The 20,000-nt window shown below is 40.1% G+C and overlaps 1 protein-coding gene and 1 pseudogene across 3 annotated transcripts in view; one reads left to right on the forward strand and one right to left on the reverse strand.

The window, feature by feature from the left end:
• LOC149095960 (uncharacterized) overlaps nt 1-1,952 on the forward strand; it is a 4,176-nt pseudogene extending 2,224 nt beyond the window's left edge.
• The window catches only part of LOC110053456 (uncharacterized), a 32,628-nt gene extending 23,377 nt beyond the window's left edge, over nt 1-9,251 (reverse strand). Inside the window, exons 1-3 of one of the 3 annotated variants that reach the window (XM_089280805.1) lie at nt 9,159-9,251; nt 8,991-9,040; nt 8,783-8,899 (exon numbers count right to left, since the gene is read on the reverse strand). The gene's annotated coding sequence lies outside the window, so the exon portion shown is untranslated. Of the gene's footprint in view, nt 1-3,250; nt 3,559-8,782; nt 9,041-9,158 lie in introns of all 3 variants that reach the window. The other 2 variants (XM_089280804.1, XM_089280803.1) reach the window with 2 other exon arrangements.
• Nucleotides 9,252-20,000: the final 10,749 nt, after the last annotated feature.

Genomic DNA, 20,000 nt, shown 5'->3' on the forward strand with positions numbered 1-20,000 from the left:
AATGAATGGTGTATTTCTGCCCGTTTTAAAACTTAGAAATGATTTAGATTCAACAAAGAAATTTCGACAGAGATCGCATCTATTTCTTTCACATTTAAAGCAGCCATTGTTTGGCTGAATTGTTTGTCCCTCATCGGCGGTTTTAAAACGAGATGGTGCTAATAATTCTTTCAGGTTTTTTTCGAAGCATTTAGCGTTAGTAAGTAGTTGGTGTTCCAAATGGCTTGGAAAGGGTGAGATTTCCCCCGAAATAGCTAAGTGGGTTTTAAATAAGGAAGCGAAACCAGGAGTTGCCTTTGGGAACATTAAAACGCACAAAACGGGCAACCCGTTAAGATTCATTACCTCTTGTTGTGGTGCGGCAATTGAGAACTTGTCGGCCTTTACCGAATTCTATTTGCAACCACTTGCTCGTAAATTACCATCATTTATTAAGGACACCACGGATTTGCTTAACAAAATAGGAGATCTTAACACGAGTGGCCCTTTTCCAACTGGCACCTTACTGGTTTCGTGGGATGTGGTTTCAATGTTCCCCAACATCGATAACAAACTTGGTCTTACTGCAGTTAGGAAAGCTTTGAATGCTAGGGAAAACAAAATTCCGTCTACATCTTGCATATTAGAAGCCGTAAAAATCTGTTTGAAAAGCAACCATTCTGTTTTTAAGGAGAATTTCTTTCTTCAGATTCATGGCACGGCCATGGGTCCAAAAAATGCATGTAGTTATGCCGATCTAGCCATGGGTGAAATTGATCTTAAAGCTAAGTTTTCCGGTCCGATAAAGCCGTCCTTGTGGTGGCGTTATCGTGACGATGTCTTTGATCTTTGGCAGCAAGGCCTTCCTGCCTTACATCAATTTACTGATTACATTAATTCTCTATACCCTACTATTAAATTCGAGTTAGTTTTTTTCTGAACGTGAGCTTCACGTACTTGATCTTACTTTACATCTTGTGGATGGGTTTATTAGAACTGATGTTTATTCTAAACCTACAGATAGTCATTTATATCTTCCACCTTCTAGCTGCCATCCCAAGCATGTCTTCAAGGCTATTCCTTTTGGAGTAGCGACTAGATTGAAGAGAAATTGCTCTGAAGAAACTTTCCTTGCCGAGAGAACAGTTGAGTACAAGGGTTATCTTGTTAATCAGGGTTATCCCTCCAAATTAGTTGACGATCAATTCTCCAAAGCCTCCACCATTTCTAGGAATGATTTACTACGGCAACGCGGAAAACAATCGAAGAAATTATTTCCATTTGTTCTCGCATTTAATCCTAATTTGCCTAATGTGAGTAGCATAATTAGAAAGCATTTGTTGATTTTGCAATCCAACCCTAAATTGAAAGAATTTTTCCCTCAAGGCTCTATCATACCATCTTTTCGTAGAACAAAAAACCTGAAAGAATTATTAGCACCATCTCGTTTTAAAACCGCCGATGAGGGACAAACAATTCAGCCAAACAATGGCTGCTTTAAATGTGAAAGAAATAGATGCGATCTCTGTCGAAATTTCTTTGTTGAATCTAAATCATTTCTAAGTTTTAAAACGGGCAGAAAATACACCATTCATTCAAGGCTTTCTTGTGATTCTAAAAACGTGATCTATTTAGTTTCCTGCAAGAAATGTCGTTTACAGTACATAGGATCAACTACCACCGATTTTCGGGTTAGGTTTCGTAACCACAAGTCTGCTATGCTCACAAACAAAACCACTTGTGAGGTAGCAGTACATTTCAATAAAATTCCACACTCCTTGGATGATTTTGAATTCCAATGCATTGATCAGGTGCAGGCCCCTAATGACTCAGACGAGATTGATAGGTTTTTAATTACGAAAGAGGCTTATTGGAGTGCTCAACTGTTCTCTTTGGCTCCCCATGGCTTAAATAAAAGAAAAGAATTTCACTCCAAAAACAGAATTTGTTATAATCAACTTTCTCTTGTGTAAATCTGCGTTCGCGCCATAAGGCAGTTCAAAGGCCCTTCCTTGGATTTTGTCAGCTTTTTGGGTGTTAGGTATGCTCAAAGGCCCTGCCTGGGATCTTATTACAGCTTATTGTTTAAGGGCCCCTCCAGGGATTTTGTTGTTTGTCAACCCTTTAATGCTCCAAAGGCCTCGATTTGGGATTTTGTTATTAACCTTGTCCAGCGTAAACGTAGGTTTCTTCTTTTTTTTTTTTTTTCAACTGCTTATCTTTGCAAACTATTTTTCCCGTTATACTTACCGCATTGCAAGAGTCCGTTTTATCTATTTTAACTCTTTTAGTTTTTAGGTTGAATTTAACCTAGTTCTGCAATTATCACGCTCTATAATGTAATTTATGCACAGTATTGTATTCTTTTCGTTTGGTCTATTAATTATCACCCTATATGACGCAATTTATAGTACAGCATTGTATTTCTCGTTTTGCATTTTCTTCCTGTATTGTATTAATCACGATGTATTAATAGCACAATATTGTATTTTTCATTTCGTTACGTAATCTCCCACACTGTAACCGTATTTAAACTTAGTTTTCGTCCTTTTTCTCTTGTAACTGATGAAGGTCTAAGACCGAAACGTTTTTCTATTAAATTTTTAACTTTTTAACTTTTTTTACCGTCAGAAGTTGTCCGTCCTTGCTTTATCAAACGTTTTTAAATTCATTTTTGCGGTGAGGCTTGGACTGTGAATCTTCATTGATCCTCCTGACGCAGTGGCATTCTTTGTTAGCTTGAGGCATTTTATAACCGTTTTATATATATATATATATATATATATATATATATATATATATATATATATATATATATATATATATAGGTTGTCACGCACAAATATATAGGTTTAAATAATCTTTTGCTCTCTGGGTAGGATTTCACCAAATCAAATCACACACTCACGTACTTCACGTAGTTGTGTCTTACATTGCTTTTATAGTTTCTGCAGACGATGGTCGATGGGTACTGTAAATCTTGGCGCCTTAGGGATTTTTGATAGTATTCCATCTATCACTGCTCAAGCTTTTCGAAAAGCAAAAAATGGAACGTGTGTGGAACGTAATCACCCTCTTATTGAAAGCTAGGAGAAAACTGCCTCGTCCGCCGTGTAGAACAGCGAATCTGCCGACAACTGAACAGCACCATTTTGAATTCAATACTCCCTGTGTTGCGAGAATTCTTAGGAAGATTACTACAATAAAATTTCGGCTGGTAACCAAAAATTTTCGTTGCTGTGAGCTAGAAAACCTCGGACAGTTAGGGTACCTGACAAAGCGCTGGGAGAAGCCTGAGAAAGGGGCCAGCTTTACTGAATGAGGGTGCCTTGAGTTGTCGAACTGTTTTGAGGTGTCTGGGATGCCATCAGCAAGCACTTTGAACTTAATTTCGGAACATGAGTTTAGACGAAGTCGCAGGTAGTGTTGTGAGGAGAACACGTGACAGACGAGGTTGTTTTCGACAGGCTTCAACGTGCAACTTCCGCGTCACGGAGTTTGGCAGCCTTCGATGAATACGTTCCTCGACGGAGAACTCAGCATCGAGGGGGACATTGGGGGATTCTGAACACCGCAATACTGCAAAAAAAATTCGGCAAATACAGCAATACCGCAAAAAAATTCCCTAAATACCGCAATACCTCAATACCGACTGGAAACGCGATGTTATACCAAAACCACTACTCTGTATGTTAACGTTTAGAGCAAACAAAACGGAAATAACAGTTAGGAATTTGGTAATGACCGTTAGGACAGGTAATTTTCCATTTAGATAGAATAAGTAACATCCATTGGCGTGGTTGTTTAATAATTAACAAAAACTAACAAACCCTTTTACGATTGCGACGCAAGGAATTGCACTTTACCGTTACCATGAGTCGGGAATGTCCAATCAGAAACTGGAAAAGGCTCGGAAAACGTTGGAGGACTAGGAGGATAATTTGTAATACCGTCCAAAACACTAAAAAACCGCATCCCGCAGGTTCGGATAATACCGCAATGCCGCATTTCGAAATTAAAATTACAGAAATACCGCAAGAAAAATTGTCCAATACCGCAATATCCCAAATCCCAATGCCCCCTCAGCATCGCTTAGCTTTCGAGACTTTGAATATTGGGCTAAACCGCAGAATACCTGGCCACTTAATATTCGTCTTCAAATGCTGCCTCAGCAGTCCCACGGTAATCTTAATTACCATACTTTAGAAGCTCGTATCCCGGGGGGTACTTCCAGAAAAATTGAGTGGGGGTGTGCGGCCCGCTTTCCAAAACCGTTACCCTATTTATGACCAAAATCTGCGATATTCCCTATCCTATTTATGACCTGACCAAAAACTCGAAACCCTATTTATGACCTAACCCTTAAATCAAAACCTTTTTTCAGACCTGCGTTATGATCGGTTCCCTAGTTCAGACCAATGTTAAGTTACCATAAACATAATTTGTGAAGGGCTTTTGTTGTTTTTATTTTCGATAATGATGATAAAGTGGTTTCTTCTTAAAAACGTACGCATATGAAGGCTAGAGTGCAAAAACCATACCGTATTTATGACCAAAATCAGATAAAATCTATACCCTATTTATGGCCGAAACGGCTGAAACCCCATGCCCTTTGGGGCCGCACATACCTATATAGCCCATATAAGGGAGTACCCCCCCCCCGGGGGGGGGGCTCGCATTAACATAATTTACACATGAACATATATCTCGTTCTTTAATCCATGAACCGAAACAGGCTCGCTAACACTGACATGAATATACACTAGTAGTAGTAAGGGAGGAAATGAATGAATTCCGGCAAACTTGTGACTACTCTTGTACCCTCGCCGGCGAGCCAGGCTAAAGTGCTCAAATTTCTCAGTATTCATTTACTTCCTCCCTTACTACTTAACGTTTCCCCGCATAAATTTTCTATTTGAACATTTGCGGATACTGTTTCTAAAACAACAAAAGCATGACTGCATCAGGCGACCTTACTGATTTCACTGAACCGGCTGAATCACCTAACCTTATTGGACCGAAACCGCAAGACGAGTGTGTTGAGCGGCGGGTTTGCGATAAAAAAGGTGATAGATATATCGCAATCGACTGCAAGTCATTAAAAAAAAAAAAAAAAATCACCAAGAGTGTGGTCTTTTCATGATTATCGTTGCGAAGAGTGAGGTAAAACAACGTCAACAAACACAACAAGAAGCTATTTCTCAGAAAGAAATGGTGTTTCGTTTCCGGAAAGGTATTCAAAGTCTGAGAAAGTCGAGAAAGGCCGGGGTTTTGATATCTTGTGCATGAGAAGTCCTAGGGTGAGGAAAATATGTGCTAATGCACCGCTTTGCACCGCACTGATCTGCTCAGTTGTCAGAGCCTGGGGTTTTCGGCCAGGCGAGGTTTAATACTGAACCTGTTGTAAAAGAGAAAGGGCCAATTAATTTAAGTTGTCTACACATGTATCAGTTCTTACAGTCAACGCGCTTTGAAATGTATTTATTTGTGATACTTCACTTTGACTCTGCCCTAGGGAACGGGGGGGGGGGGGAGGGTGCTCCCTTATATCGGCTATATAGGTATGTCCAGCGTCAGAGGGACATGTTTTTTTTTTTGACATTTTTGTCAAAAGTAGAGTATCGATTTGGGTCATTTTGGTCTCAAACTGAGTATGGTTTTTGCACTCTAGTCTTGAATTAGGTATGGTTTTTAGAAGGAGCTACTTTTTTCACCATTATCGAGAAGACCAGTAACTAAAGCCATTCATAATACCTTTAACATCGTTCTAAACTAGAGAACTACGGCAGGTCTGAAACAGGGTGTTAATTTAAGGGTCAGGCCATAAAATCGCAGACTTTGGTCTTAAATAGGGTAAGTGCTCTGGGAAGCGGGCCGCACAGCCCCGCCATATTTTTCAGAAATTCAAAGTATTGTGTGTGAGGCTAAATAAAGGTAAGAGGCAAAAGCATTTGACGCATAATTTTTCCATTTCTGTGCCTGGCAGTCCTTGATTTGAATGGATGCGGCAATCTACGTTTCGTTGTCAGTGACGCAGTATATTTTTCTTTTCAAAAAGAACGCTTCATGTGTGACGACAGTTATGCAATTATTCCTCCACTTTCGCTTGAATATTATGAAGGTAAAATGCAAATCCTATCGGTGTTTTCATGGACACCAACTCTTGAAATGCTGCGGTATGTCGAAATACAAATTTTCTTATTTTTAAAAGCGCGCTCTAAGAAGTAAAGCTACTGGAATTGTGGCGGAAAATTCGAGAAATTCAACTACATCTGGAAAATGTCGACACCTACGATACGAAGAAAACCTCGTAAAAAAGCCATATTGTGCCTATTTTGCAATATACCAACGTTAATTAAATTACAATATGATGGGTCAGGCCAGGGTCCGGCACTAGAGCCAATTTTGTTTGTTTAAGTAATAAATCTGTCAAGATTTGTCAACAAGTAGCGTAAAATAAGTGCGACCCCCAGTTTCAAAAACTTTTGCGAATTGCCAAAATTTCGCCAATCTTCAAAGAGGCCGAAGTGCTGCCTCGGAGGCTTCCAAATTTTGGGAAAGCAAACAATTTTGTTATTTTATCCATTTAACTGTCATATTTTTTAAAACATGCCTGGATAAAATTACGTCGAGAAAATAACTTTGACGGCTAGTCCAGTTTGGCGCGTGCGATGGCGGGACAAAATTATTTTTTATCCGGTCCATCTGACGCTTTTTACAACAGTATTTCAAAACAAATATGAGTGGCGTTTTTATTCAAATTCTTATGACTCGTACCCTGGATCTGGTTACTGGCAGCAATTTGAAGAGATGGTTTCAGCGAGACAATCTTCTTCGATCGCCAGTGGCGCAAGCAACAACACAAACGCAAGTCGAGCAAAATCTGCTCGTCCAATCATGGGCCGAAAATCACGAGTTGCTGTAGAGAGGAGAGAAGAGCATGCAGCGTGGAGAAAAATCTGCGAAGAGTTAAGTTTTCGCATGAGATCTAACGAAATTACTTGATTGAGAAAAATAGATTTTGTGACGTATACTTCGATCAGTAACGTTTTGGTTCCAAAATGTTGGTCTAATGCGACCGCTGCCAAAATTTGGAACATGCGAAATTTTTGCCAATTTTTTCCCCTCGCCAAGTGAATTGGAAATGCTTTAAACAAACAAAATTGGCTCTAGTAAATTCACATTCAAATCAAGCACGGAAACAGATATCTTCGTTTCTCTAGAATACATCGTTTCAGTAAGACTTAGGAACATTTAAGTCGCCAATTATTTCTACCTGCATGACATTTTAATTTCCTTTTCTTTCCGTGTCACGAAATAAAATTTAGTTTCGAGAAGTTATTTTTGCTGAACATATTTACCATGTAAATTGGGGGCGTTTACGCTGATAACATTCATACTCACTATGTCAATAAATCATTCTGAAACGGAAAACAGTACCATTTCTTTGTTGAACTAAACAAAACTAACTACTTCCATCGGCTCAAAATATCGCATTGGTGGACTAATCGCGTGGTGTGGCGGTGTCTCTACTTCGAAAATATATTTCTCTTCCACTATCACTATCAAGTCCAGTTCGCAGTTTTCTTATGTAAGATAATACCGAGAAACGAGAGTTTCACTGAAATGTTGCAAATGACACATTTTGTTGCGATGCACCGAGGTTTTTGCTGAAATTTTGCCGCCGTATTTACATTAACAATTACGAACTTTACTCTGATTGGATATTACAAATCCCTATGTAAACAGTTCACCCCTGAACTGAAGACAATACCGTTTCGCTTCTGAGGAAACGAAACAAAGAATACCATTGTTATAATGTCCCTGTTCCGTGAAAGTTCACTTTTGTGTGCTATTATAGCCCATTATTATTAGAACACATATATCAATAAATAAAGAAAGCCACACATCGTTTGGTGTAATGTGGCGGTACACAACCTTGCGGGTGGCATGGGAAGCGACTTTGATTTGCGTGACCTTTAAAAGCCTCACTTGTCACCAGCACTACCGCACTTGAAACGGACAAGAGTAACGGCAGGTCAACTTAATCAAAATATAACAATAGCAAGTACGCTGACCTTTCAAGCCTCACTTATAACCAGCTTGGGGGAAGTCGCTAGCCGAAGACTTAGCTGCCAGCCCCAAAAGAGGCGACCACAGGTTTATTGACAAACAAAACATACTCCACGCTGGGAGGGAGGGTGGGAATTTGCTTTACTTTTGAACAAAGCTTACTGAGTACAGCACCCCAGCGAAGGGAAGTGCTTTTACGTTGAACAATGGTTCTTTTACAGCTAGACATGACTATAAGTGTAACCTATAGAAAGGTGCCATAATGCAGATCATATTGTGATAAGACTAGACAATCTTTCGCAACACTTGGCACAATAAAGCAAACAAGGATCTCACGCGACCTCTACGGGTGCCAGTAACATAGTTAAATACAATAACTAACTGTTTCCGAGGTTTGCATGTCACGCTCCATTAACTGCGTTTTACCGCTTGTGCCGTAAAACCTTCTAAAATGTTAGAAATAGAAAAAGCCCCGAAAGAAGAATGCCTAAAATGTGGTAAAATGTTATACAAAACGACGATTTATAAGCATGTAAAAAACGGATGTTCAAAACCGAGGAAAATCGATTGAACATTAATTATGTACATGTATACACAACTATGGGTCGTGGGCGAAGCGGGCCGATTGATCGAAGTCAAAAGAAGCCAAAAATTCACAAGGGCAAAGAAAGAGGAGAATCAATGTGGTGGGGTTGGACGAATAATGATAAATGAGATTCATTATTCTTACCAGAGGATTTTGTTGAGTCTATGAAACAGATGAATCCACAGCAGCTCGCAGAATTTCTTCTCAACAAATAAGTTGAAGGCGCTGCAACTTCTTGCTTTCAAAAGACCTTCTATAAATCTGCTACAAAAAGAAAACGGTGAATTTTTTTGCCAGATTTTTTGCCAAATGGAACAGAAATGGCAGCTTTTTGTTTGGCTGAAAAACTCACGCGATCGTCTCGTGATGTGAAACAGGAAGTTACTGGGATGACAGTGCGTTCTAAAAATACAAACAAATCAACCGCAGGAGTATTTGTTAATGTACTCTGATGAAGCAGACTGAGAAAGGCTTCTCTTTCCTTGAAACACTCAACTAATTCTCGTGTTATATCTCTTACCTGTTTAAGGGCCTATCCGCACTAGCGGACAAAACTGGAATTGCCTCGTCAAAATCGAAGGACAAATTTTGTCGTGACAAATTTTTGTCTTGTCTGCGGTGTCCGCATTCAAATTTTCAAAGCGGGCAAATTCTGTCAACACCTTAATATAGCACTGATTATGTTTCACTTTATAATTTATTCTATTTTGTCGCGCGCGCCAAAACATCGAACATTTTGGCGGGATAATGGAACATATTCAAATTCTCACACTTGTGGCATGTTTCGTGCTTCTAAATCTTGCCCAGATCCCAGAAGAAACGCTGCTTATGGTGTGCTCGTTATTAAGGCATCAATTTCTTCGAAACCAAGCTGCCGTTTTAACGGTTGAACACTGTAGAAGACAGAGACGCCGGGCACGTCGACGCAACCCGTACTTTTGGAAACTTCCAAGACCAAACCAGTCTTGGTTCGAGATCCACTACAATGACCGAAGAATTCCCGAAGAGTATTTGAGAAAACAACTGCGAATGAATCGTCGTACCTTCGATATGTTGTTGAATGTCTTGCGACCTGCCGTAACACGCGAAAATACAAGATTGCGTGACTGCATCGCGCCAGAAAAAGTACTCGCACTTGGTTTGTATCGTCTGGCGCACGGGAACAGTTATAAAAGTATTGGGCCAAATTTCAATGTTGGAAGATCGACTGTTCTAGAAGCAGTCCAAGACGTTGTGGAGGCCCTTTCCAACCTGAGGAATGTGTACATAAAATTCCCCATTACAGAGGCGGAAACCCGGGTTTGCATAGAGACATTTGAAGATGTTTCTGATCTCCCAAACATTGTTGGTGCAATAGACGGATCTCACATAAGAATAGCTGCCCCTCCAGACAGTGCTGTTGACTATTTCAGTCGCTATCAACAACATGACTTTATTGTTCAAGCTATTGTCGATGGTAAAAAACGCTTTCTTGACTTTCCGTCGGGCTTTCCGGGAAGTATGTATGATGCCAGAGTTCTGCGGAATAGTACAATATTTGATCTCGCAGAGAACGATCAGATTCTTACTGGTCCAGCCGTGAGAATCGGGGCTAATGAGATCAAACCCTATCTAATTGGAGACAGTGCATACCCTCTAGCTTCTTGGCTCCAAGAACCATTTCCCGAAGCAACAAGAGATCCGGAGGAAATAGCTTTTAATAAAGCTTTGTCCGCTGCTAGAGTAGCAGTAGAGTGCGCTTTTGGCATGTTGAAAAATCGTTGGCGAATACTAGGGAAACGGCTAGACAGCAGGATTTTATTTCCAAACAAAATTGCTATTGCTTGTGCGGTCCTTCACAACTTCTGCCTATTAAATCAAGACGACTGGAATGACGATGACAATGACGACCCTCGAGATCAAGGTCACGACAACAACGGGGACTCAGAATGTTTCTTTGTCCCACGCTCGTGTCATGTTGATTAAATCACCTTCACAAACGACGATGATGTTATAAGGGACGGAGATGACGTCCGAAGTGTGTTAAGAGAATACATTGCTAATGCATAACTGAATCAAAACATTTTAATCAAAATTCTTTTTCCCACTGTAATCACCCGAATAAAAGCATTGAATCCAATTTAGTACAATATTAAAGAACTACAAAAACTAGATATATCACCAAGGTTCAAGTTAAGACTCGTTGCCGAAATGTTACACTCATAAGTGATCCATATTTTGTTTCTGTTACGCTTGGGACTCACGTCACAATTAATTTCATTACAGTTAACAAAATCAAATTAAATCACGTTGTTTATAATCAGTCATTTCCTCAAAAATGATTTTATAGCACGGTAAATATAATGAAATGATACTTGTGATTATGAAGAATAACAAAAATATAACAAACTACGACCGTCCTTTGTCATAATACTTATCAGTTGTTTTTCCAATAAATTGTTTAACTCTAAAGTCGCCTATTTTTTATCTTTTATAGCTTCTACAAGAGAGCCCATGAAGGATGCCACCATTTCTAGTTGCTTGCTCTGATTTTGCTGCAAGCCTTGCATAATTTTCGTTAGCTTTTCGCCCTGCTTTTCAATCGATTCGATGCTCCTCTTGAGCGAAATTGCCTTTTCATCTTCTCCATCTTCGGGTACTTTTCTCTTCGTTGCGCTCTTCCGCTCTTTCCTGGCTCTGCTGGGACGGTTTGCGGCGTTGGATGATTCAGCACTACTTGTTCCACTTGTCCCACTGGTGCTTGGCTGTGGGCTTGGAGTCCCAGAACTACTACCAGGTGCAACGGAGTCGTCGGTGCTTGGGGAAGGCGGAATCGGGATTGGAGAATCGGTGCGTGCCCCTGCTTCAACCACGTGCTTAAGGGTTACAACATCTCTTGTCCCAAGAACACGATCAATTTTGTCATAGAAGACATTTTTTTTAATTGGCCTCCACTCTGAGTTTTGTTCCAGGTTTTTGCATCGTTATATCTATCGATAAGGTATTTGATTTTCCTCTGGCATTTTTCTACTGTCTTTTTCGTTCCAAAATTGATCTCCATCTCTTCACATATCTCTTGCCACACTTTCCTCGCGTCTTTGCTTTCTAGACGGTCGTGCTTTTCGGCACACAGATCAACCAGGAAACTCTGTTCTTCGTTGGTCCATTTGTCGTAACTCGATTGCCCTTTTCCTTTGTTTTGCGAAGGCGCTTGTGGTTCTTGTTGCGGCGCTTGTACGACCACTTCTGCTTCGTCGGATTGACACTGGCGTGACAACTGGAAAATCACGCCATTGCTGTAGCTTGGGCCAGCTGCATGAAAATTGTGAAATTGATCGTCGTATGGTGGAACGTTCCAGCGTCCTACAGAGATTGTATGCTCATAGGGCAGACCGGCATGGTTTGCCATTGGATTTAAATTCCAATTGCCGTGATTCATCTTATCACGTTCACTGTGAAAGTCCAAACATCCAGTTTTCAGCGTTTCGCAATAAATAAATGTAATTATTGCCTCAGACGGTAAATTGAACTCAGTTCAATTACCAGGCAGGTCGTAAAAGCGTTTATGACAAATGATTGGCAAGTTTAACACAATTTTGTTTATGTTGTCGACTTTGTCGAAGTTTTACCCGGGACAAATTTTGTCGGCGGTGCGTTTGAAGATTTGTCCGCTTCGGACAAAATTTGTCAGGTCGCGACAAACCGTCCGCACTTCTAAAGCGTTGGTGATGACAGAAAATTTGTCTAAATAAACAACTTTTTTGCTAGTGCGGATAGGCCCTAAGAGATACAAGGGTAAAATATTCATTCACAATGAACGCAATCAATGTAGTGGGATTGGACAAATAATGATAAAAAAGATTCATTATTCTTACCAGAGGATTTTGTCGATGCTAAGAAACGGATGAATCCACAGCAGCTTGCATAATTTCTTCTCAAAAAATAAGTTGAAAGCGCTGCAACTTATTGCTTCAAAAAGATCTTTTACAAATCTGCCACAAAAAAAAAAACAAAAAAAAACAAAAAAAACTAGTGAATTTCTTTTGCCAGATTTTTTTGCCAAATGGAACAGAAATGGCAGCTTTTTGATTGGCTGAAAAACTCACGCGATCGTCTCGTGATGTGAAACAGGAAGTTACTGGGATGACCATGCGTTTTAAAAATAAACTGACAAATTAACCGCGGAAGTATTTATTAAGATACTCTGATGAAACGGAGTGATAAGGCTTCTCTTTCCCTGAAACACTCAACTAATTCTCGTGTTATATCTCTTTATATAATTACCTCGTTGCTATTCAACCTAAGCCACCGGCTCAACCAGGTTAGCCAACTCCACTTTCGCCACCAGTTCCAGTTCCGATTACCCAATTCGCTCCAAACCCCCCAAATCGGGCCATAAACCCTCGAGCTCGAGCTCGACCCAAAGCCTTCGAGCTCGACCCAAAGCCTTCGAGCCCAGACTCCAAACCAACCTTAAAACACTCCTCCAGCTGGAAAAAAGGCCAACAAGCACTTCGAGCTCACCATACCCGTACTCACTATACCCGAACTCACCATACCCGAAACCAAACTCAAAATCAACCTCAAAACCTCCGAGCTCAAAAGTCAAGCTCAAACACGCCAAGCTCAAAAACAAGCTCAAAACACAAACCGTCGAGCTCAACACGCATCTTGAGCTCAAAATACGGATAAACATGGAAGCAGTAAAGAATCTTCATACCGTGGACTTGACTAGGAAACACAAGTTGCTTATTGTTATGTAACCTCAGTTGGAAAGTTTCACGCCCCCCCTGAGCAACCACCTACGCAACCGTTCGAGCATGTGACATTTTGAGTTTTACTCGTGTAAAGATAGTCGTAGTTGACCAAATCCCATTTGGATCTCCGAGAAAAAAGTAGTTTTCAAATGCCTCACCTTAAAATCATACTAGTGATCACATGCTCAGAACCCCAAGACTTTATGACAGAATCGAGTAATGGAAAGTCGTTGATGAGAAAACGTTTATATAAGTCTTATATAGGAATGTGGAACATATGTCAAAATGTGGTTTTAACGGATTTTTGGGATAGTTGTGGTTCACTGCTTTTATAACTACACTGCCTGGCAGGCTTTAGGCACAGTAGGACAGGGACGGAGGAAGGGGGCGCCTGCAAGGACGCAATTCCTCTCAATTACATTCAGCATGATGGTGTGTACCCTTGGGGCGGATCGAAAATGTCGGTATTCTTTACCAGAGACAAACCTTTTGTCAATAAGACTTTTCGCAAAGCCAGTAACAAGCACTTAAAAAACATTCTTTGAGAGATTGAGAATTATCTCACCTAGCTTTACCTTGCACACCTGCGTTAAAAACTTATCGTAAATCCGCCGCTGTTTTCAACTGCAATATTTTTTTTCCCAAAGAAAGCTCGCCGCTAAATACTCTTACTGGTAAACTTGTTAACAGATTGACAGGTATTCATCCAATCAGTTTTTATCGTTTCTCCGGCGAAACAGGAATTTGAATCTGCTACTGGGCTGGCTGATCTGGATACAGGCGTGAAAGTCGCTAAAGGTTTCCACGTCCTGATAGAAGCTGCAATCGCTTTGGAGGAAATGAAATTCTATTACGAGACAAGTTCGAAGCTGATTTTAAGCGTTCAGAAATATCCTTAATTTCGCCTTTCCCTTTGAATTTCGAGACAATTTGTTTTGCCTCTTCAGAAAACTAGAAACATTTGTTAGTAAATTGACATAAGATCCATTGCCAGATTCTGCAAATCAAAGAGTTTATAAGGCCACCAACAAAGTCAATTTTGTACTTTTAGGACCGATTCATACGTCGCACTTTTGCCGTGTCGAATTCAATTCAATTAAGTGCGGCAGAAATACGACTCTCGATTCATACGTCGTACTTTTGTCGAATTTAATTCAGAATTAATACTGTCGGGTATGTCGGTCAGCGGAAAATGTTTTAAACGTAGAGTATTCAATATGACGGACTGAGAGACTGAGGAACGAAGGACTTAAATTTTGCGAAAAATTGTCCGCCAATGGAAGGAGAAGGAGAAGTCTGACAATGCGGCAGTTCGTTTTGTAATATTTTCAGGTTGCATTGGGACGAGAATGGCCAGTTTGGCGGGCGCAAATTTATGCATGCGCTTAACATTAACATAATGTATGAATTAGTTTCGACACGGCAGAAATTCGACGTTTGAATCGGTGTCGCATTTCCGTCGGATAATGCGACAAGACCGGTCGAAAGTGCGGCAGAAATGCGGCAGCCGATTCAGACGTTTTATTTATTATTTCAATCCTGGTTTAGCTTTTCAGTTGCCAGGTTTTCAGGCAAAATATTTATTTTTTGACTTTTATTAGGATGTTTTTATAGGGAGGGCCTGTTACAAGCCATGTATGCGTGGGAAAAGTAAAGAGATGTATTGGCCTTTCAAAGCAAGTTATTTTAACGAAACACGTGCAATTGAAGTAGCTTCTCGATGGGAGAATTAAGCTATAAATAGCAATTGTGTCCACGAGATGAAATCTACAAGTGGTAGAATAAGTCTTTATTAACTACTCCACACGGAAGAAATTAGATATTTATGACGTTTCAAAACCGACAACCCAAGCAGGTTATTTTAACAAAACGTGTCCAATTGAAGTGCCTTTTCGGAGAAAGTGATAGTAGCAATTTTGTCCGAGAGGTAAAGTCTGCAACTGGTAGAGAGATTTAATGATGTAGGGTATTGTCTGAACACGTGTTTGGCTGTTACCTGTTTGGTAAGCTTAATTGGCTTCTGGCGTAGATGAAGTCCAAGAACTTCAATGAACCAAGTACATCCTACCTGCCCCAAATTCTAGTCAACCAGGTTATTTAAAGAAAACATGTGCAACTGAAGTGGTTTCTCATATAAAGTGACAATTGCAGTTTTGTCCGAGATGTGAAGTCCACAAGTGGTAGAGACGTGATTTCTATGGTTTCTACCTATTTGGTAAGCTTAATTGGCTTGTGCGAGTAGATGAAGTTGTTTATTTGAATGCAAATGAGAATTTTATCAGTCTCTATCAACTAGTTACTTTACATTTTACCAAAAACCTTTGTCTCTTAGTATTTGGTATATCAAATGAATAAATTCTTCGCATGGCTAGAGATCTCGAACACACACGCACAGTTAAAAAGGCCAGATAAGCAAAAGCGAGTTACATCATTCCTCACGGCTTAACTTCACTGCAAAGTCTCCAATGTTTACGGACTGTCTTTTGGTATGACCCGACACCCAAAAATAAAATTAATATTCCTGGAAAATTGTGGTAGATGTAACAGTATGGCGGCAGTGCGGAACAACATCACCAGCGCTTCCTAGATGTCCTCCCGCCTGAAACCTTTAGAGTGTAACAACTTTGTTCTTTGCGGTCTTCAAACCCCTCGAAGCCACACTTGTAGACGCAGTGAATCACATTTCTCAGGACTTTGTATCCATTGCGTTTTTGTGACTTGTTTCTCTGGAATTTTCGCGTTTTCTGGTTGATGAAATATGATACTCTTGCAAACCGTGCAGCGGAATCCACCAGCAGAGTAGTACACTTCTTTGCTACTTCCTTGATCAGCACTATGTTGTTTTTTCCTGGATAGAGTCGCTTTCTAGGTTCCCGTCTTTTTAAATCTATCCCCCCCCCCCTTAAAAAAATAAATAAATAAATGGGGAATCTGAGACCGTGGTCTCCCGTTGGCGCTAAAACGCGACGTATGTGTGGCTTTATAAGGGTTAACTCTCTAAACTGAATCACATTTTCCTAAACCAAACTTGACGTGTGAATATGCAAGATCAATGTTTCAAAACTAAAATTCAAAGAAATACATGTCAATGTTACCAAAATTTCCTTAAAAATTAGACCCTGGCTTGAATCTATCAGCTTCAAGGTTTTTTTTTTTTTTTTTTTTTTGTTGTGGTTACCAGCGTCGAAGACGCGTAGCCGCTGATGTCATCGTTTGTGTAAGTCCGCCCGTAACCCTAATCTTCCGATAGTTTTCGTTACCCGTTCGTGTAGCCCTAATCTTCTGATAGTTTTAGTAGCCAACCAGAGTGCGTCTTTTTAAAGTGCCTAATCCTCTGATGCAGTTCGTGACTAATCAGAGCATCGACGGTCCCTTGTTGACCTCCCATTGATCCAAATGTCTTTCCATGTGCTTACTTGGACTCTGAAAAAAATGTCTGTTGAAAGGTGACTACTTTTTTGAATCTACTGCCTAAGCAGAGAACTCTTGAATTGTGATATTTCTACTGTCTCCACCTTACTGGTGTGGTTTTGAGATAATAGTGATTCAAAGGCTCTTTGTAAAAAGGTAGGGTACTGATATCCCTCCACTGCGGTACGTAGTAGTATCAAGCGCACTTGCTAATTGAGACAAACTTGAATGTTTATTATGAGAATTAATGAGGCCATTCGCCGAACTGATTCCTTGATTGTTGTTATAAATCAAAGAGCACAAACTCTTTGCAACAATTAATTGTTGTCCCGCATTTTGTCCAAATACCAACAGAACTCATTACTTTGGCTATATGGTGGTGCTATTCTTGGCTCGCGCGTGACGTCATCATGTTCTAAAACCCAAAACTAATTTATCCTCATCAAGCATAAGGGTTGCTAAATTTACATCTGTGTACAGTTTTTCAGCTCAGTAAGCTTGCTTCGTCTGGAAACCAGCGCATCTTGAATTCGGAGTTATGGTGGTGCGGGACATAGAGCTACGAACGCATTTGTCGAAAAATATATACTTATCTCGTGATTTTTAGCCTATTCATCAGTTAAAGTATTAGGGAAAATGCTTATATAAATGCTTGTTTTTTTCAGTACAGATAATCGGTCGCCTAGGTAGCTTGCAATTAATTATAAGTTCTAGATGTTTACACTATTTTCCAGCCGTACAGACTTAAAACTTGGAGATGTGCCTTCTTTATCAATCTCCTATAACATCACAATTTCTTGACTTTAGTCACTGAATGTTTTTCGAAAAATATTTGTTTTTGCGTCAGGATTGCGTGACAGTGCAAACAGAAACTATATCATGTAAAGACACATAACTCTGTTACTAGAAAATAACGAGCGAATATCGTTTAGTTCGAGATATTAACTTAATCATACTCTTACGAAGTGTCTCAGAGCATTTTACTTAGGTGTACTCGAACATGCCGATACATTTGTAAACAAATTCTCTAACCTTTCTGCTCTTGTTGCTCAGACGTTCTCGAGTTCGTGCTGGGATTTTACTTGGTTCACGATCTCGTCTAAAAATACGATGACATTTCTGAAAATGCTTTTTATCTAGTTGAAGAGTTGATAGCCCCGGTTGAGAGCTCCTTTGGTATGACATGATTCTTGATAAACTCACTCAAAATGTTCGCTCGTAAATTGATCTCTTGTAAGGCTTGCAGACCGACCCGTTCCGAAAACGCTTAACGTCCTTTAGTGGTACTATGGAGTCACCATGTGAGCGGCTGTCTTTGCACATTTCTATATCAGAGACTTTAAGGGAGATTTTAGTCCGTGAATAACTAGAACATTGTAGTGATCCTTAAGTTCACGAGAAGATAAAAAGATGTTCGGGTTTTTAAATCGGTTTGTAACGTCCTGGATACCTTTAGCGCTCGATTTCATGTTACCAGTGGCGGATCCAGACTTTGAGCTAAGGGGGGAGGGGGTGGGGCGGTTTTGTTTTGATTGCCCTGCCGGCCTTTCTTTCTTCTGTGATTCCTTCTTTTTTTACCCAAAATAACGGGGGTCCCGGCCCCCCCGGGCCCCATCCCCTAGATCCACCACTGGTTACGTGTCCCACTGATTCCACGTGGGTTGATAAATCATGGCGGAGACAACCTTTGATGAATTCAAAGGAAAAGATTGCGGATTCGTGGTGGATTGGCGTATTTTATTGGTGAGGCCTACAAAAAAGGGGATTGAAGGGGAACGCGGCCTTATCACATTGGCTATTAAAAAAGATGTTTCCTTTCCTTAAATGAAGTGAAGATTTGGGTTGGCCATCTTCATAAAAAGAAGGAAACCCGTGCTAAGGCAGTGCAGCAGGCAAAAGAAACAAGAGCAAGGAAGAAACAAAAATGATCCAACAGAAACAAAATTCGTTAAATAGTTTGAGTTCATTTTAAAAACTACGCAACTTTGAAAGTTCGCATTGATACACTGACATTGCAGTAGTAGCATATAAATTGACAGTTATTATCTACATCGACAGAGTGCTAATATGATTATTTCAATTATACTAATAAAAGTTTACATTGTCGGAAACGATCAGATAATGTGGCGTGCAAGTGACAACTTTGTCATGTCACGTTACTATCGCGTGCAAGTGTGCGCGAAAGAATGTAGATTACGAGTAGTTCCTCTCGCACCCAGGATTTCGCGCGGCTATTTTCTTCTCGCAGTTTTCTTTCGCGTCACGCACGACGGACTAAGCGAAAGAGGGACTCCTCGTAGTCTAGAAACAAATATGATGCATGTTCGTGGTCTGAGTGGACCTGTCGCAAAAGAGCTTCTTAGCCAATGAGTGTTTGTTTGTATATGGAACGCAAGAAAGATAAGAGTGTAGGCTTTTCTTTGCTTCCTCTTATCTATCTTATTGAGAGGACTGTGAGTTTTTTTCTGTCTACAATAAAGCTGCTTAAAGTTTTGTGATTTGTGAAAGTGTGGACCTCTCTGGTGATTTCCCACAACATAATTAAAGGTTTATTAATTTGGCATCAAAATTCGGCAACTTTGTAATTGTTTCTCTTTTACTGATGTATCCAATTTAAAATATTTTAACAAAATTGGCTTCAATCGAAACAGAGGTATTAAATATACGTATTTTACTGATTGAAATATTCTCTACGTGTCTCTCTACGAGTAGAACATTGATCTAGTGTAATACTTACATGCAGTTCATCCACATCGACAAAACGTTACTTTTATATTAGAGGTTTATTGATAACAATGCGACATCAAAATTTGTCAACTTTGTTATTGGTTCTCTTTGGTTATTACCTGTTACCTTGTCTCCTCGCGCCTCGTGGCATGTGAGGCCTTGGTTCTCTTCAGGTGTTGTATATATATTAAACATTCACAACTTTAGAAGCATAATAGAAGCTACTGAAGAGTTAAAACAGTAATCTGGTAATTGTGGGGGCATTTGATCACCTGAAATAGACCTATGACGAGGCTTTTGAACAGCTTTTTGGCCCGATAAGGGAAGGATTCAAAAAAAAATTCCCAAAAATTCAAATGCCTGGGAACTTGCCCGAGGAGGGGAGGGGGGCATGTTGAAGCTTCGATTTGATTGGTACATTATGGCGATTACTGTTAGCAGAAATTGTGCGCCACTATCGAAGCTATCGAGTGCTTAGTGCAGTTTAA

Source organism: Orbicella faveolata, unplaced genomic scaffold (assembly GCF_042242905.1).
Source record: "Orbicella faveolata isolate gen_17 unplaced genomic scaffold, um_ofav_v1 contig_48, whole genome shotgun sequence".
NCBI lineage: Eukaryota > Metazoa > Cnidaria > Anthozoa > Scleractinia > Merulinidae > Orbicella > Orbicella faveolata.